At 34.2% G+C, this 14,534-nt stretch overlaps 1 protein-coding gene across 5 annotated transcripts in view; it reads right to left on the reverse strand.

Moving 5' to 3' along the window:
* LOC126751158 (protein roadkill) overlaps window positions 1-14,534 on the reverse strand; it is a 178,285-nt gene that overhangs the window by 97,846 nt on the left and 65,905 nt on the right. The window contains exon 3 of one of the 5 annotated variants that reach the window (XM_050461201.1): window positions 5,736-5,782. The exons of the other annotated variants lie outside the window; for them this stretch is intronic. The gene's annotated coding sequence lies outside the window, so the exon portion shown is untranslated. The remainder of the gene's footprint in view (window positions 1-5,735; window positions 5,783-14,534) is intronic. 5 annotated transcript variants of the gene reach the window in all.

Consider the following 14,534-nt stretch of genomic DNA (forward strand, 5'->3'; position numbering starts at 1 on the left):
GAGGGAAAAGTCAATATTGATTTGTGTTTTTCGTTATTGTAAATAACTCGGGATCAGCGCGCTCGCACCGCATCTATCATTTGCATATATGTGTGTGTGCGTGTGTGTATGTGTAGCGCGTTGTTTCCACATTTTTGTAATTTCTGTTTTGTTTGTAACAGTTTTGCTGGCTTGAATTAGCTTTGACCAGCATGATTGTGATTGCTTGGGAGCGTCAGTCATGTTTGTGCTTTCACATTGCCCCCGAAATGCCTACACACATTCACACACAAACATGCGAGCACACACAGCAGCGAAAAGAAAGGCGAAAATTAGAAAAGCAGAAGTCGCACACTTTCTTCAAGAAGAAATCATGTATCTGACGGCTGTCAGAGCAGTTGGATCAACCGAAGCCATAAGTAACACCAACTTTCCAGTTAAGTGTCCGTTTGATGTTTGACAGCTCGAAATGTGATGTTTTTTGGAAAGAAACCCAAAAACAATAAAAACAAAGAATATTGATTGACTTTGGCTCAAGAAAAACTTCTAAGTTTCGTTTCATTCACTTAAGAACATATTGAAAATAAAAGAATTTAAGAAAACATTTTGAAAATTCTTCTCGATGCTCTTGGTATGGAAAGTTCTGATATTGAAATTAAAAGTAATTAATATAATTGTTAATGAAATCAACTGAAGAAATAAAGAAATCTTAGGGCTTAGGTGCATTTGTTGAACGAGATAAAGCGAAGTCGAAACAAGAGTGTGCGAAAAATTTACATCAAATCTCGGAAACTTATATAGAAAGTATTACCAGTTCGAATTTCGGTAGAAAAGAGAAGGAAAGAGAAGAAGAAACTCGATACCGAACAGCCAAAAAATTCTTGTATATGAAGAAAATTTGTTCTATTAAAAATATTGGGTAGTCGAAAAAGTATTTCGTATTTTGTCAATACTACATAGATCTACCAAAATCACATTCTGTCATACCATATAGTGTTGGAAAGGTGAGATTTTAGCTCCATTTAACCAAACAAGAATTCGGTGAAGTTGAAAAGTTACAACTGTTCAAAAATTAAAATATTGATATAAAGGAAATTCGCAATATTTTGAAATTTTTGTATAAAAAAAGGGAAGAATGACACCCAAGCCACAAATGAAATTTGTGAAATTTACGGAGACGATGCTGTATCAGTTCGTGTAGCACAACAATGATTCGCTCGCTGCCGTTCTGGAAATTGCTAAAGAACTTAACATTCATCATCAAACGGTTTTGAACCATTTAAAAAAGGTTGACTATAAAAAGAAGCTCGATGTTTGTTTACCACATGAATTGTTTGTGAAAAATTTAATGTACTGAGTTAACATCTGCGATTCTTTGCTGAAACGAAATGAAATCGAACCATTTCAGAAGCGAATGGTAACAGAAGATGAAAATTGGATCAAATACGACAAGAATGTGCGAGAAAAATCATGGTCCAAACGTGGTGAAGCTCCACAAATGGTCGCAAAGCAAGTATTGACGCCTCGAAAGGTTATGATGAGTGTTTGGTGGGATTGGAAAGGAATCACGCACTATGAGCTGTTCCAGCCTGGTCGAACAATTGATTCTACATTTTACTGTCAACTGATGAGATTGAAGCAATCGAAAAAAACGGCCAGAACTGATCAACAGAAAGGGCTTCGTCTTCCATCAGGACAACGCTAGACCACACACATCTTTGATGACTCGGCAAAAACTGGCAGAGCTTGGCTGGGAAGTTTTGATGCATCCGCCATATAACCCTGACTTTGCACCATCGGACTACCATTTGTTTCGGTCAATGCAGAACTCCCTCAATGGAGTAAATTACTTGTCGCAGTTTTTCGCCAAGAAACCAGAAAAGTTTTACACTAATGGAATAATGTCTCTAGCGAAAAAATAATGCCCAAATGGTACATATTCGGTTCACTAAAACAAAAAAATAAATAAAAAAAAATAAGTTGAAGTTTGATTAGAAATACGAAAAAACTTTTTGGACCAATATAGTGAGGACGAAAGTTGATTAACGAGAAAGTCTTGCTTCAACATCCAATATTATTATCGTACAACATATGATTAGAACTAAGTATCTAAGATCTAGTCCCATCTTCTTCCAAAACAAAAATTATTGAGAAATCAAAAATTGATAATAAAAACTCATAAGATCTCAATATTATGGCTTTAATAAATAGATCCACAGTTATGTTTCACAAAAAAGTATTCACACCTCTATATCTGAAACACTACCGTAATAAAATGCATACGCCAATGAAAAGAAACCTTGAACAATGCTTCGAGTTCTGTTCGAAATGGGAATTATTTCTCCGCTGCCATTAGATCTATACGAGAACAATGCTCCGAGCCATTAGATCTATAACGAGATACTAATAAACCGTCTCCTTCCAGGAACGCTACGTTCGGACTCTCAGTTCTTAAAGTGGTGAAAAATTTGTTTAGTTAGGTACCACAAGTCTTTCGAAATGCCGATATGACTAAAACTAATTGTTATGAACTCGCTTCTAAAAAACCTAAAGAAAAAGAAGAAAATTGTATATTTTCTTCACATAATTCAAAAGAAAGAGTTAAAGAATGCGTAACATACGGTTACATGTAAAGACGAAATCTTTTACCAAGTCACCATCCAAACATTAACCGGAAACCGCTCGAAAGTCGAAATTGTCGTTTTGAAGACGAAGAAATCGGATAACGCTATTTATATAACGTCCTGTTATATGGAAAAGAAACTTCCACCTACATAAGTGCCTTGAAAGCCAGAGAAAATCTGAACTAACGAACAGAGTAGACAGGCGTACGGGCCAAGAAGCGTAACAAAAAGCGTGTAAATGCAAAAAATCTACAAATACCAATTCGTTAACCACAAAGCACGAGTGACGAGCGTTGAAACTAAAAAAAAATTCTGCAACAACAACAAACAGCCAAAGACAGATGTGTGCTGAGAAAAAGGCAAACAGGAAAAGAAGCGACGGATAAGTAAGGAAATGAAATCGCGGCAGTTGCGGTTAGACAGGCATTAGGGTGTTAGGGTAAATAGACAGGGTCAAGTAAAAGAAACCAAAAAAAAAAAAAAAAATCTACTAACTATTGTATACATTTACACATGCGAACGGCGGCGCTGTGGTGTGGAGATATCGGCGGCAGCGGTGAAAACTTTGGCCTGTCAGTCGTGCAATGTGACACGCGAATGAATATTTTCACATTTTTACATAACCTCAACTATCACTTTTGCGCTTTTATTGCGCCAAGCGCAAGCGCGGCAAGTACCGAGTAATCCACAGCGGCATTACTTGCTTTTTTGTTGTTTTATTGTTTTTTTTTTTTTTGTTAATTTTTTGTGGACATTTCCGGCAATGGAACCTAAGTTCATCGCGTTGCTAAATAGGCGAGAGCGTCTATTAGCTAAGTTGCGCTATCTACTTGTCAGCTGAGTATGAGCTGGACGAGTATGCTAAGGTCTTCCGGTCGCATGGTTTGGCGGTCGGAGGGTCTGAGGGCGAAAAGACTGCGTTATTTGGTTGTTGTTACAACTTTTGACGTATGTATGTATGGGTCTGTGTGTGTGAATTATTGTGTGCCAAAACTTGCACGAAGAACTCCAGCCATTCTTCCACACAACAATTTTATCACCTTTTAATGGCGTCAAAACGATGGATCGATGAAATGGCAAAAACAAACCACAAAGTTGGCTAATAACAAAAACAAAATGCCGCAACAGGCAACGAGCCTCACATCGGAAACGAATTAGGGTGGAGTGAGGAACGAGCTAACAGTCAACTGGGAATTACGAGGGTAGCCGGGGTCCCCTTCCCTGTACGCACCACCGTTGCTGCAATGCAATTTTTCAGCGAACTACACAAGTCTACATTCGTCGCCTGTTGCAAGCAAAAGTTCATAAATTATGAGTGCAACCACGAGTGCTCGCGCATACTTGTGAGATTCAAGAGCCCACCGCCCCATACCCTCTCCCCTGGCTTTGCTGTACAATTGACAGGGTAAAAACATAAAGTATGTATGACGTGTTGTTGTTGTTCTCCACTGGCCAAGTATGCATGTCCGTCTGATAGATACACAGACGGACGCGCGGACAGGCGGGCAAACAGAATAGCAGAAACAAGAGCAAACCGGCAAGCGACAGCAGCGGTGGCAGTTCGCGGCGACAGCTGTCAGACTTGGAGAACAACAACAAAAACAACAAAGAATTTAATAAATAAAAATGCAAAAACAAATGCAACAGCAAACAAGTCAAAAACAAGTTGCTCTACAAAGTAGCCAGACATGCACTTTGAACAACACACACACACGCACATACATACATATAAACCAACACATCTACATCCACATGCATTTGTAGACTCATGCCGTTCATTGGGAGTTTATAGAAATGCAAAATGTCGGCAGACAAGTCAAAATTAATGTGCTCCGCTGACGGTCCCAGCAAATGACACAAAAAAGCAGCAATAATGATAATAAATGGCAACAAAAACAACTTAGCAGTGACAGAAGGAAGCTCAGTTGCACGCGTGTATGTATGTATGTATGTTGTAAAAACGAAAGTGTTGCATGATTGTGCATTCAACGTAATTTGTTTCGTACTTTAAATTTATGCATTCATACCAACACACATACATACATATATACATGTGTACTTACGTATATATGCAAATAAATAAGTGAAGTAATGAGAGCGCTCAGCGAAAAGAAAGGGCGATTAAATATCATCAAAAGGAAATTTCGGTAAAATATGAGACTTTTTCAAAGTTTAAAAAAAAATTTAGAAAGAAAAAGAAATTACAAAAACGATTATTTCTTAATTAAAAAAAAACACAGAAAACCGATAACTTCGTTCGCACCGAAGCTAGAATACCCTGCGCACTTTCGTACAAGAAATTGGCTTTGATCGTTCATTTTGTGTGAGAGTTATGTGTTATAGTGGTCCGATCTGAACAATTTGTTCCGAGATTGTACCCTTGCCTTAGACAATAATCCATATCAAATTTCGTGAAGATATCACGTCAAATAAAAACGTTTTTAATACCACAACTTGACTTTGATCGTTCCGATTGTATGACAGCTATATGCTATAGTTCTACGATCTGAACAATTTGTTCAGGTATTGTAGCGTTGCCTTGAAAAATAATTTGTGTCAGATTTCGTAAAGATAACTGGTCAAATAAAAAAGTTTTCCATACAAGGACTTCATTTAGAGTGGTCGTTTGTATGGCAGCTATATGCTATAGTGGTCCGATCTGAACAATTTTTTCGGAGATTACAACTTTGCCCTAGACAATAATCTATGTTAAATTTCGTGAAGGTATCTCGTCAAATAAAAAGTTTTTCATAAAAGGACTTCATTTTGATCACGCGTTTGTATGGCAGCTATATGCTATAGTTCTACGATCTAAACAATTTGTTCGCAGATTGTAGCATTGCCTTGAACAATAATTCATGCTAAATCTCGTAAGATATTTTGTCAAATAAAAAAGGTGGAAAACCTAAATTTGATAATCAATTTCTATTCTTCAAAGCATACTCGGTTTATAACTTTTTCAAAATAATTGTATCGCAACTTAACAGTCATAATTAGTCTAGTAATAAATTAACTACAATTTAAGCGCACTTGGCACATAAATATGGATCTATTAAAAAAAATTTATAGAGATTCATGTGGCTAGAAAAAATTTAATTATAGATTGTCATTATAAATAGTATTAAAACTTACGAAACATTTTGTTCATCCTATCATCTTCTTGAAAATATCACACATACCTGAAAATAGAGGAAAATATATTTAAAGTTACAGATTTTGTGAAAAGTATGAAATATTTTTTTATTTATAGATTATTATTATGCTTAGATTACTATCACTTCAAGCAAAAGGCTGACTTAACCTCAATATAAAGAAAATACATGGCAAAGATCTTCCTTAGAGTTAGAAAGTACGTGATATTAAGGGTATATCCATTTTTTGTACATGGAGATGTTGAAAAAGGAAACGCTGAAGGGAAGATAACGACTATTAACCTAACTTTTTATGGAACTAATCTTCACAAACATGAATACATACACACATACGAAAACTCTGATAAGTACATACATTCGTACCATTTTTCCTTTATACACTTAAAGCCATGGGAAACTTAGGTCGCGAACGCAACTACTTGCACTTGGTAGACACAACTTACATAAGCTGGTCACAGACTTTTCGAAAACATAACCACAATTTTATATACAAACATTCGGGAATAAAAACATAAAAAACACTTAACTAATTGCACGTTTTAGGTGGAAAAAAAGATGAGAAAGATAAATTAGTAAGAAAGGAAATAAGAAATCATTAAAAAAAGCAAGTACATGTGTTACAATTTTGGGTAAAAGGTCGCCAGACAATAATATTTTACGAGCGTTTTTTTCTGCTTCTTGGCAGAGAGAAGGTGATCACGTTGGGTTGTTTTTGAGTTGTGATTGCGCGTAAATATGTGTCATAAAATCCAACTGAGATCATCATTTTACTCAGTTATGTGCGTATGTTCAAATGTAAGCTTCTCATGAGCATATCAGAGATCATAACAAATGCAACATTTATGTCCAATTAATGGCTATAATTATGGTCATAAAGATGATGATAATAACAAGGTAAAGTGAAATTGAATAGGTATGCATTGGAGGGACAAGAGATAAGTTATTAATAGGGAGAAGGAGTAGACGAGGGAATTCACTTTAAAAAAGTGTTTGAAGGGTGTTAAAAGAGAGAGATAGAGAGAGAGAAAGGGACAGTGAGTAAAGAACTAACAAAACGCAAATAAGCAGCGAAAAAGATAAATTGATTACTTCTTATGAATTTTTAAAAATTAAAGGCATACATATATGGTCGGAAATGCAGAATAATTGGAAAACATTAATTGGAGTGTAAATTAGGACAGGGTTGCCACTTTTATCGCATTTGATAAAGTAATGAAAACTATTCAATATTTTTATAATAGCTTTCGTATATTTAAAAACGTAGGTTGAATATTAGGTAAAAACAGAATTGTTCAAAAATATGCATTCAAATTGAAATTAGAACAGGGTTACCATTTTTATCGTGTTTGTAAGTAAATATTGACGCAAACATATAATTTATATAATATAAACATAGATTTAAGAAGCTATTTATGAAGCTTTTACCACAAAAAACTAAAATTTATAGAGTTGCCAACTAGCCTAAAATGTGAAAAATATTTAAAATATAAAAATAAGCTAAGAACTTGTAAGAAAATGTGCACCGGCAAAATTATAAATTGTTGAAAGGCTTGAATGTTAATAAATATGTACACATGTACATACATACATACATATATAGACAGGGTTGGCAATATTGTAGAGTTGACACATAAAAAATAATATTAATGATAAAAGAAATTTTAAAAAATATTGAATGGAAAATTAATATAAAAAATATGGTTAAAAAATTTAACGTTTGAGGTTGCCACCATAGTTAAAAAAAAAAAATAAATTAAAAAATAAATTATATTAAATTTTTATAATTTATAGACAATTTATATATGTATTTATTGCGAATTTTTTATGAAATAATTTTGAGAAGCTGAGAATTTAAACAAAAACACGAAGTAAAAAAATTTAAATTAAAAAAAAAAAATTATTAAAACCTTGAATTCTTTTCAACCCAGAATTTATATAGAAAATATTATTTTATAAAAATATTAAATATTTTAATTGCAAAAAAAAAACAATTTTTTGGAAATTTACAACAAAAAAAACCCTTAAAAAAATAGTAAAAACTACTGTAATAAACCATTACACATAATACAATAATTATTAATTTGGCATAAACACAAAAAGTAAGAAAATAGCTAAAATTCCCACCGGCTTCCAAGCAGGAAGTGTAAGCTCACCGCAATGGATGGCTGAAATTAAATTGAAAATTGAATAATAATGCAAAATTTGCGCACTTTCAAAACCGAAAACACAAACACATATGCATATCCAAAGCGCAGAAAAGCAGTGCAAAATGCGTTTTACTTTTCTTTGTCTCAATTACTTTCCGTTTGTTAATTTATTGTAATTTGTTTCACTTTCAGATGAGCGTTTCCATTCACATTGACGCTGTCGTTGTTTTCCCTTTGTCTCAGCACCACCAATACACATGCATACACACATACATATGTATATGCATGCAAACAAGCGTCTATTTTCTTTGGCGTTCCTTTTTTCGCCACATTTCATTTGATTTATGTGGTTGTTGTTGTTGTCGTTATGTTGAGCTTTGTGGTTTTATCATGCAATGAATGAAAGTCGGAAGGAAATAGGCAAAGAAATCGCATATTTGAAGAAATTAAATGCAACAACAACAACAATAACAATGTGCACATTTGCTTAGCGCCAGCGCCAAGGCGGGAGAGAGCGTCAAAAGCGACTGCATCACCAGGAAGAGAAAGTGCCAGCGAAGCCAAACCGACCCGGCCTAGCGACCAAGCCACGAAGCACACACACAAACACATTGATATAGATGTAGGTATGTGTGTGTGGCGCAGTTGATCGCGCTTGTCCAGTTCAAAGAAACGAAATGCGGTTATGTAATCAGGGTGGCGAAAATGTGTTTAGTAAAAGTGCCACAATTGTGACAATAATCAATTACCAATTAATATATGCAAAGCAGTTGAGTGAATGTGTTTTGATTTTATCTAAATATGATTGTGCAATTTTTAAACGAAATTGCAAAAAAAATATGTATAAGAAATATTATGAAGGAATTAACACCGCCAAGCGTTAGAAATTCAAACCAATTGTGTCTCAATAACTAAAATTTGTATATGGATGTAAGTAGGTGGCCTTTTATATTTCGGGATTTGGCGACCCTAGTGTTACAATCTGGCAATTCACAACTGTAACGTAAAGTTCGATATATTAGATATTATACATGCTCAGAATGTTTTGACATAGGAGAGCTATTTGTGTCGTTCATAGTAACTTAAAATATTCACCTCGGTCAAAAAATGGAGTTAGATCGTGAAGATTTTCGAGCGATTACTTTTTAAAACTTTTACAGCCAGTGTTCATCCATAGTATGGTAAATCCAATCGATAATAACGGTACTTGAATTCTGAATTTGTATGAGCTCGAAAATAAGCATTTCCAAGCAAATGGTTACCTGTTTTTTTAGAAAAACTGAACATTTCGTAACCATACTACTAGAATAATACAGAACATAAATTCATATAAATTCTGAGTGCTACACAACCCTTTTCTTACCAGTTGTCTTTCAAGAAATCAGGAAAACCAATCACCGAAGACCGATCTCTCTTCACCACGACAATGCGAACTCTCATACATCGCCTGAATCAACTTCATTTTTGAGCACTTAAAACATCGATTTCACGATACATCCTCCGCAAAGTAATAAACTAAAAGGTCAACACCTGAAAAGGCGGTTAATGCGTTGAGAACCGGTGTTTTGGAGATATCTCAATCAAAGTGGCAAAAGTGCTTCGACATTTGGTGCAAACGTATCCGAAAACGCATAGATCTTAACCTCAAGAATATTTAAAAAAACAATTAAGTGATTTTCCATGATTAATATGATTGTTCTCCAATCCCGAAATATAAAAGGCAACCTAAGTGTGTATGTACATAGTCCACGTTTGAATAAATATGAATCACGACATATTTGTTATGAAAAAATATTAAGAAACCTTGACACATTATTAACGCCTAATTAAACATTATGTATTCATGGGAATAAGTTCTAAAAGTAGATAAGAGCAGGGGTTAGCATGTTGTTACAAAAGTAGGTTACTAACTACCTTAAGTGTTAGGGTGATCGGTTCAATTTAGTTCAGAATTTTACACATTTTTAAATAAGGATATGAAAAAAAAGTGTATATTAAAATATTTTATAACATTGCTTTTTATAATATCGTTTTTCATTATAATTTTTATTAAAAAAACGTTAACTTCACAGGTCAATTTGTATGGCAGCTATGTGCTATAGTGATCCGATCTAAACAATTTGTTCGCAGATATAGCATTGCCTTAATCGGTAAAGTGTGCCGAAATGCTTGTGAAATGAAAAAGTTTTCAACACAAAAACTTAATTTTGATCGATGAGTTTGTATGCTATATTGCATAGTGTTCGGATAAGAGCGTTTCCAACAAATCAGTAACTTCGTAGGGAGAAAAAGACGTGTGAAAACACTCAGATCAATATTTCAAAACATTTAAGGATTAGGTCACGTACACAAACAGACAGAGGGATATAATATAGGGTCAGCTTACCATCGTTTCCTTGTGGGTGTTATAAACGTCGTGGCACACATAAGATCAAATAAGACCATTTACATAATCGTAAATATGTTTGTACTGCATAGTATGACATATTCCAATAACCAAGATACTGAATCGTATACATATGTATATTACGAAAAAGTTTTCAGTATTTTTTTTATTATAGCAAGAACTTTATGAAATTGATCACCCTACGAGGTTACTTGCGTATAAAAGTTATTTAATGTTGCCACACAAACGGGGGATTCTTCCTTAGTTGCGGAGCATTTGTTCGACCTTCTCGCACACCTGAACTTGTGAAACATTTCCGTGTAAACTGATATAACGCAGTTAGTATGTATATAAACTTATGCCACTTAACTAATTTCATTCCTAAAAAGTGTATTTTGTGTGTTTAACAAATTTTGGCTTCCACTTTAGCGCAGGTAATCTGAGAAATCAGGTCAAGTGAGTGTTACTCACTCACAACACAAAACGGAAAATACTTCTTACTTTTGTATGTAGCCTTGTGTGTCTGAAAGTGTTCTTTATAATGCCATATCTTTTGTTTATTCTTCTCTCCACCTTATGTATTACGTATGCGTACCAGGTAATTGTATTTTAATCCAATTAATCTGTCACCAATTTGACCTTAAACATATTTTACTTGGTGTTAGTTTGTTTGACTTTGGCTGCTTCTTAAGTTGAAGAGCGTGTAAGTTGTTGATTTTGTTTTAAGATTTATCAGTTGCGAGACATCGGTTGGTATATGAGATACAAATTACAACAAACTTTTGAAAACTAATATCGGGCAGCGAAACTGTTGAAGGTGGCCAAAAGAGTATTAATGTGATTAACTGTAAAAAAGACGTGTTAAAGCCCTTGAGTGTAAACGCTAGCTTTAAAGTGTCTTTTAATGTTCAGATCACTGTTTTGAGATAACAAAGAAATAAGGCGAAAAGGAAATTTTTATAAAAAAAGCACTGGAAATATAAATAATAAAAAAAAGTCAAAGAATGGCGATTAAACAGGAGTAAAATAAATATGATAAACGGGCAACAAAGAGAGCAGTAAAAGTCAAAACAGCAGCGACGACTTATCTGCTTGGATAAAGGCGTACTTCGACAGAATAAACTTTGTACGGGTACAGTGTTGGGCAACATTTAAGCAGTGGTATGTAATTTGTATATTTAAATTAAGTCTTTATGAATTTATAAATAAAGTATTAATTGTAATATCGAATAGTTTGTAAGGATTTTTTTTAATGTTTTTAAATAATAATTTTAATAAGGTCTAAACCACAAATAAAATTTAATTTTAGTTTTTTAAACAATTTTTTGTTTAATTTTTTCCTAATGAATTTTTTCTAATTATTATTTTTTTACTTTTCTAAATTTTTAACTGCTTAATATTTTTAAAATTAACATTTTGTTTTAATACTTTTAATGTAAATAATATACTAATTAAAAATGTTTATTACTTCTTTTTTAATATTTTTTCTTTTTTAATCAAAATTTTAAAAATTTTTGTTTTTTACTTTTTTGTATGTAAACATTATATTAATAAAAAATGTCATTTGTACACCATACATCCAAACAAATTATCAATTAAAATAAAATATGATAATTTAATTTAATTAAATAATTTTTTTTATATCTTTATTGAGCTTAAATTTTGCTCAACACTGTACAAAATGAAAATTCATGAGCGCATTCAGTACATAAAAAATAACTCCGCTGCAAAAGGCATCAAAAGGCAGTGCTTGGTTGACGTGTGGCTGCTACTGAGGCGCTCAAAAGAAAAGGTTGTAAAGAAGCGAATGACAAGCAGCTACCAAGAGCTACACATGTTAGTATTAAGTACATACATATGTGTGTATGTATATACTATGTACATATGTATATATGTTTTTATTTATACATACATAAATCTGTATGACGAACGGTGCAAACTTAATCTGAAGCACTCAAAGTAAGCTGTGATTTTACGATATTTAAGTGCCTTAAGAACATTGACAAGTGTTTCTCAAACAAGAACTTATCCCTACTCAATCGTGTATGGGATAGTGGTGGGAATGTGGAAAACGTTGAGATATCAAAAAGAGAACAGTAGAATAATATTACCCAAAGGAAAGTCAAACGAAGCGATATCAACGCCTTTAACTAAGTGAGAATGTGCAGCAGAAACCTATGAAGTAGATTATTCCTTTTTTTGCCGAATTCCGATACGACAATTTTGGCTTCGTAAGTATTGTTGGCGTCCCTACGAGCACTAATGAAACCACGTGTTCAAAGTTAAGGAACATTAGCTTCATGTTTAGACCGACTGTGTACACATTCATGTCGAGCATTCGCACTTTCACGGCAAATCCTCAAAACAACCGGAGTAGAAAACGGTTTTAAATAAGTTAGCCTATACTTTAATTTTAATTATAATTTATGTTTGCAATTTTTGAGTTCTTTCTACGTCAAGTTGCAAATTGGTCACCAAAAACTTGTGCTTTTCAGAGAGGTGCTGAAGTTGCAGAACAAGGTAAATCGCTATCATTCAATGCTATAAATGTCCAACAATACTTGGATATTTTGGATAGTGAAATCTAGACTAGATTTCACAGCTCATTTAATGGCACGACTTATTAGCAAACGTCTCAACAAAAAACGATCTACTATTGTTTTAAGCCATCCCCAGTAAAAAAAAATATTTCTTGGGAACCCCTGAGCAATCTATTTCACTCAAGAATAAGCTCCAAGTTTAAAATGCTCGACAAAACTTATTATAAAATTGGGTAGAAGGTGTTTCCTTACTGCTGCGTTTAAAGTGATATATAATATGTTATAAAAAAAAAACCGAAATAAGAATTCTCAACGGTTAATCTATATGATTTTACTAGAGATGAAATGGTTATTAAATTACAGAAATAATAACTACTTGACTCTACCTTCAATTGTCTTCAGGTTTCATTTCAGTTGCAATACTTTCGGGATAATATGAGTGAGCAGAGAGGCATGTCTAAAATTAAAGACACTTCAGGACAACACTTTATACAACAGCAAAACAAGTGAAAACAAAAAAATTAATTAGTCAAAAGCAGATTAAGAAAAAAAGTATAACAACAGCGCATAAGTATATAAAAAAAGCGAAAATCTCACGCGATCCGAATATGTGCAAGATTCTAGAGCAGAGACCAGAACAAATTGTACAACAACCAAAGCTAATAAGAGTATATACTACATATGTATGTATATATATTTGTATGTTTATTTGTGACAGACAAGTTGAACAAGCAGAACAAAGAGCACATAACCACAGCAGACAAAGCGCCAATGCTTCTTAAGATACTTGTTTCGAGACTTCCTCTTCACTCTGCACGATGCCATGGTCAACTTGCCCCACACATGCGGGAACATTCTTACGCGTAGCACTCGTTGAGCGGCTTTCAGCGTAAAAACGTACAAGATTAATATGTGCAGACTGTGCAGTGGCTAGATGCCGAGCCAAAAGTGATACAGCCGACTTAAGTAGTTAGCAGCCGGCGGCGCGAAGCAAAAAGAAATACAAACACGAACAAAAGCGAAAATGAAAGCAAAAAGAGTGCAATAATAAAAGTGCAAATCGACGGCGGAGAAACGCAAATTCGACACGCGAGCAAAAGCGGCGGCCGCGGCAAAAAGCAAGAAAAGCAGGAAAAGAAAGAGGCTACCGCAGCCAGCAGCCAAAGGGGCCGCCAGTTAGCGTGCGACCAGGAAAAAAGCGAACAATGCAAGATGCGTTAAATACGAAAGTCCAACGTTAGATAAGGCGAAAATGTGCTTTGTTTGCAAATTGGTAAGAAATAACAACAGCAACAACAGCAAAAGAGCGCCTTCGCCAACAAATTTCATATCACAAGTCACTGAAATGTATCCACTGGATTAAGAAAAAAGGAACAATAACGAGAAATGTGTAGCATCAAATACACTCGAGTGCCGCCGACAAAATGTACGAAAAAGCATAATCTCCGATCAAGGCGATTTCACAGCAGTGCACACGAGGGCCGCATGATATGCGTGCCATTTTTATACTATTTTTTTTGTTTTGAGGTGAAAAAGGATTTATTTTATTAATTAATGCCTCAAATTCTTCTCCTTCTTCTTTACTGGCGTAGACACCACCATGTAGGTTAAAGCGGAGTTAACAACAGTGCGCCATTTGTTTCTTCTTTTCGCAAGTTGGCGCCAATTGGAGATTCCAAGTCCTTCTCCACCTGGATTTTCCAACG

This window comes from Bactrocera neohumeralis, chromosome 2 (genome assembly GCF_024586455.1).
Source record: "Bactrocera neohumeralis isolate Rockhampton chromosome 2, APGP_CSIRO_Bneo_wtdbg2-racon-allhic-juicebox.fasta_v2, whole genome shotgun sequence".
NCBI classification, from domain to species: Eukaryota; Metazoa; Arthropoda; class Insecta; order Diptera; family Tephritidae; genus Bactrocera; species Bactrocera neohumeralis.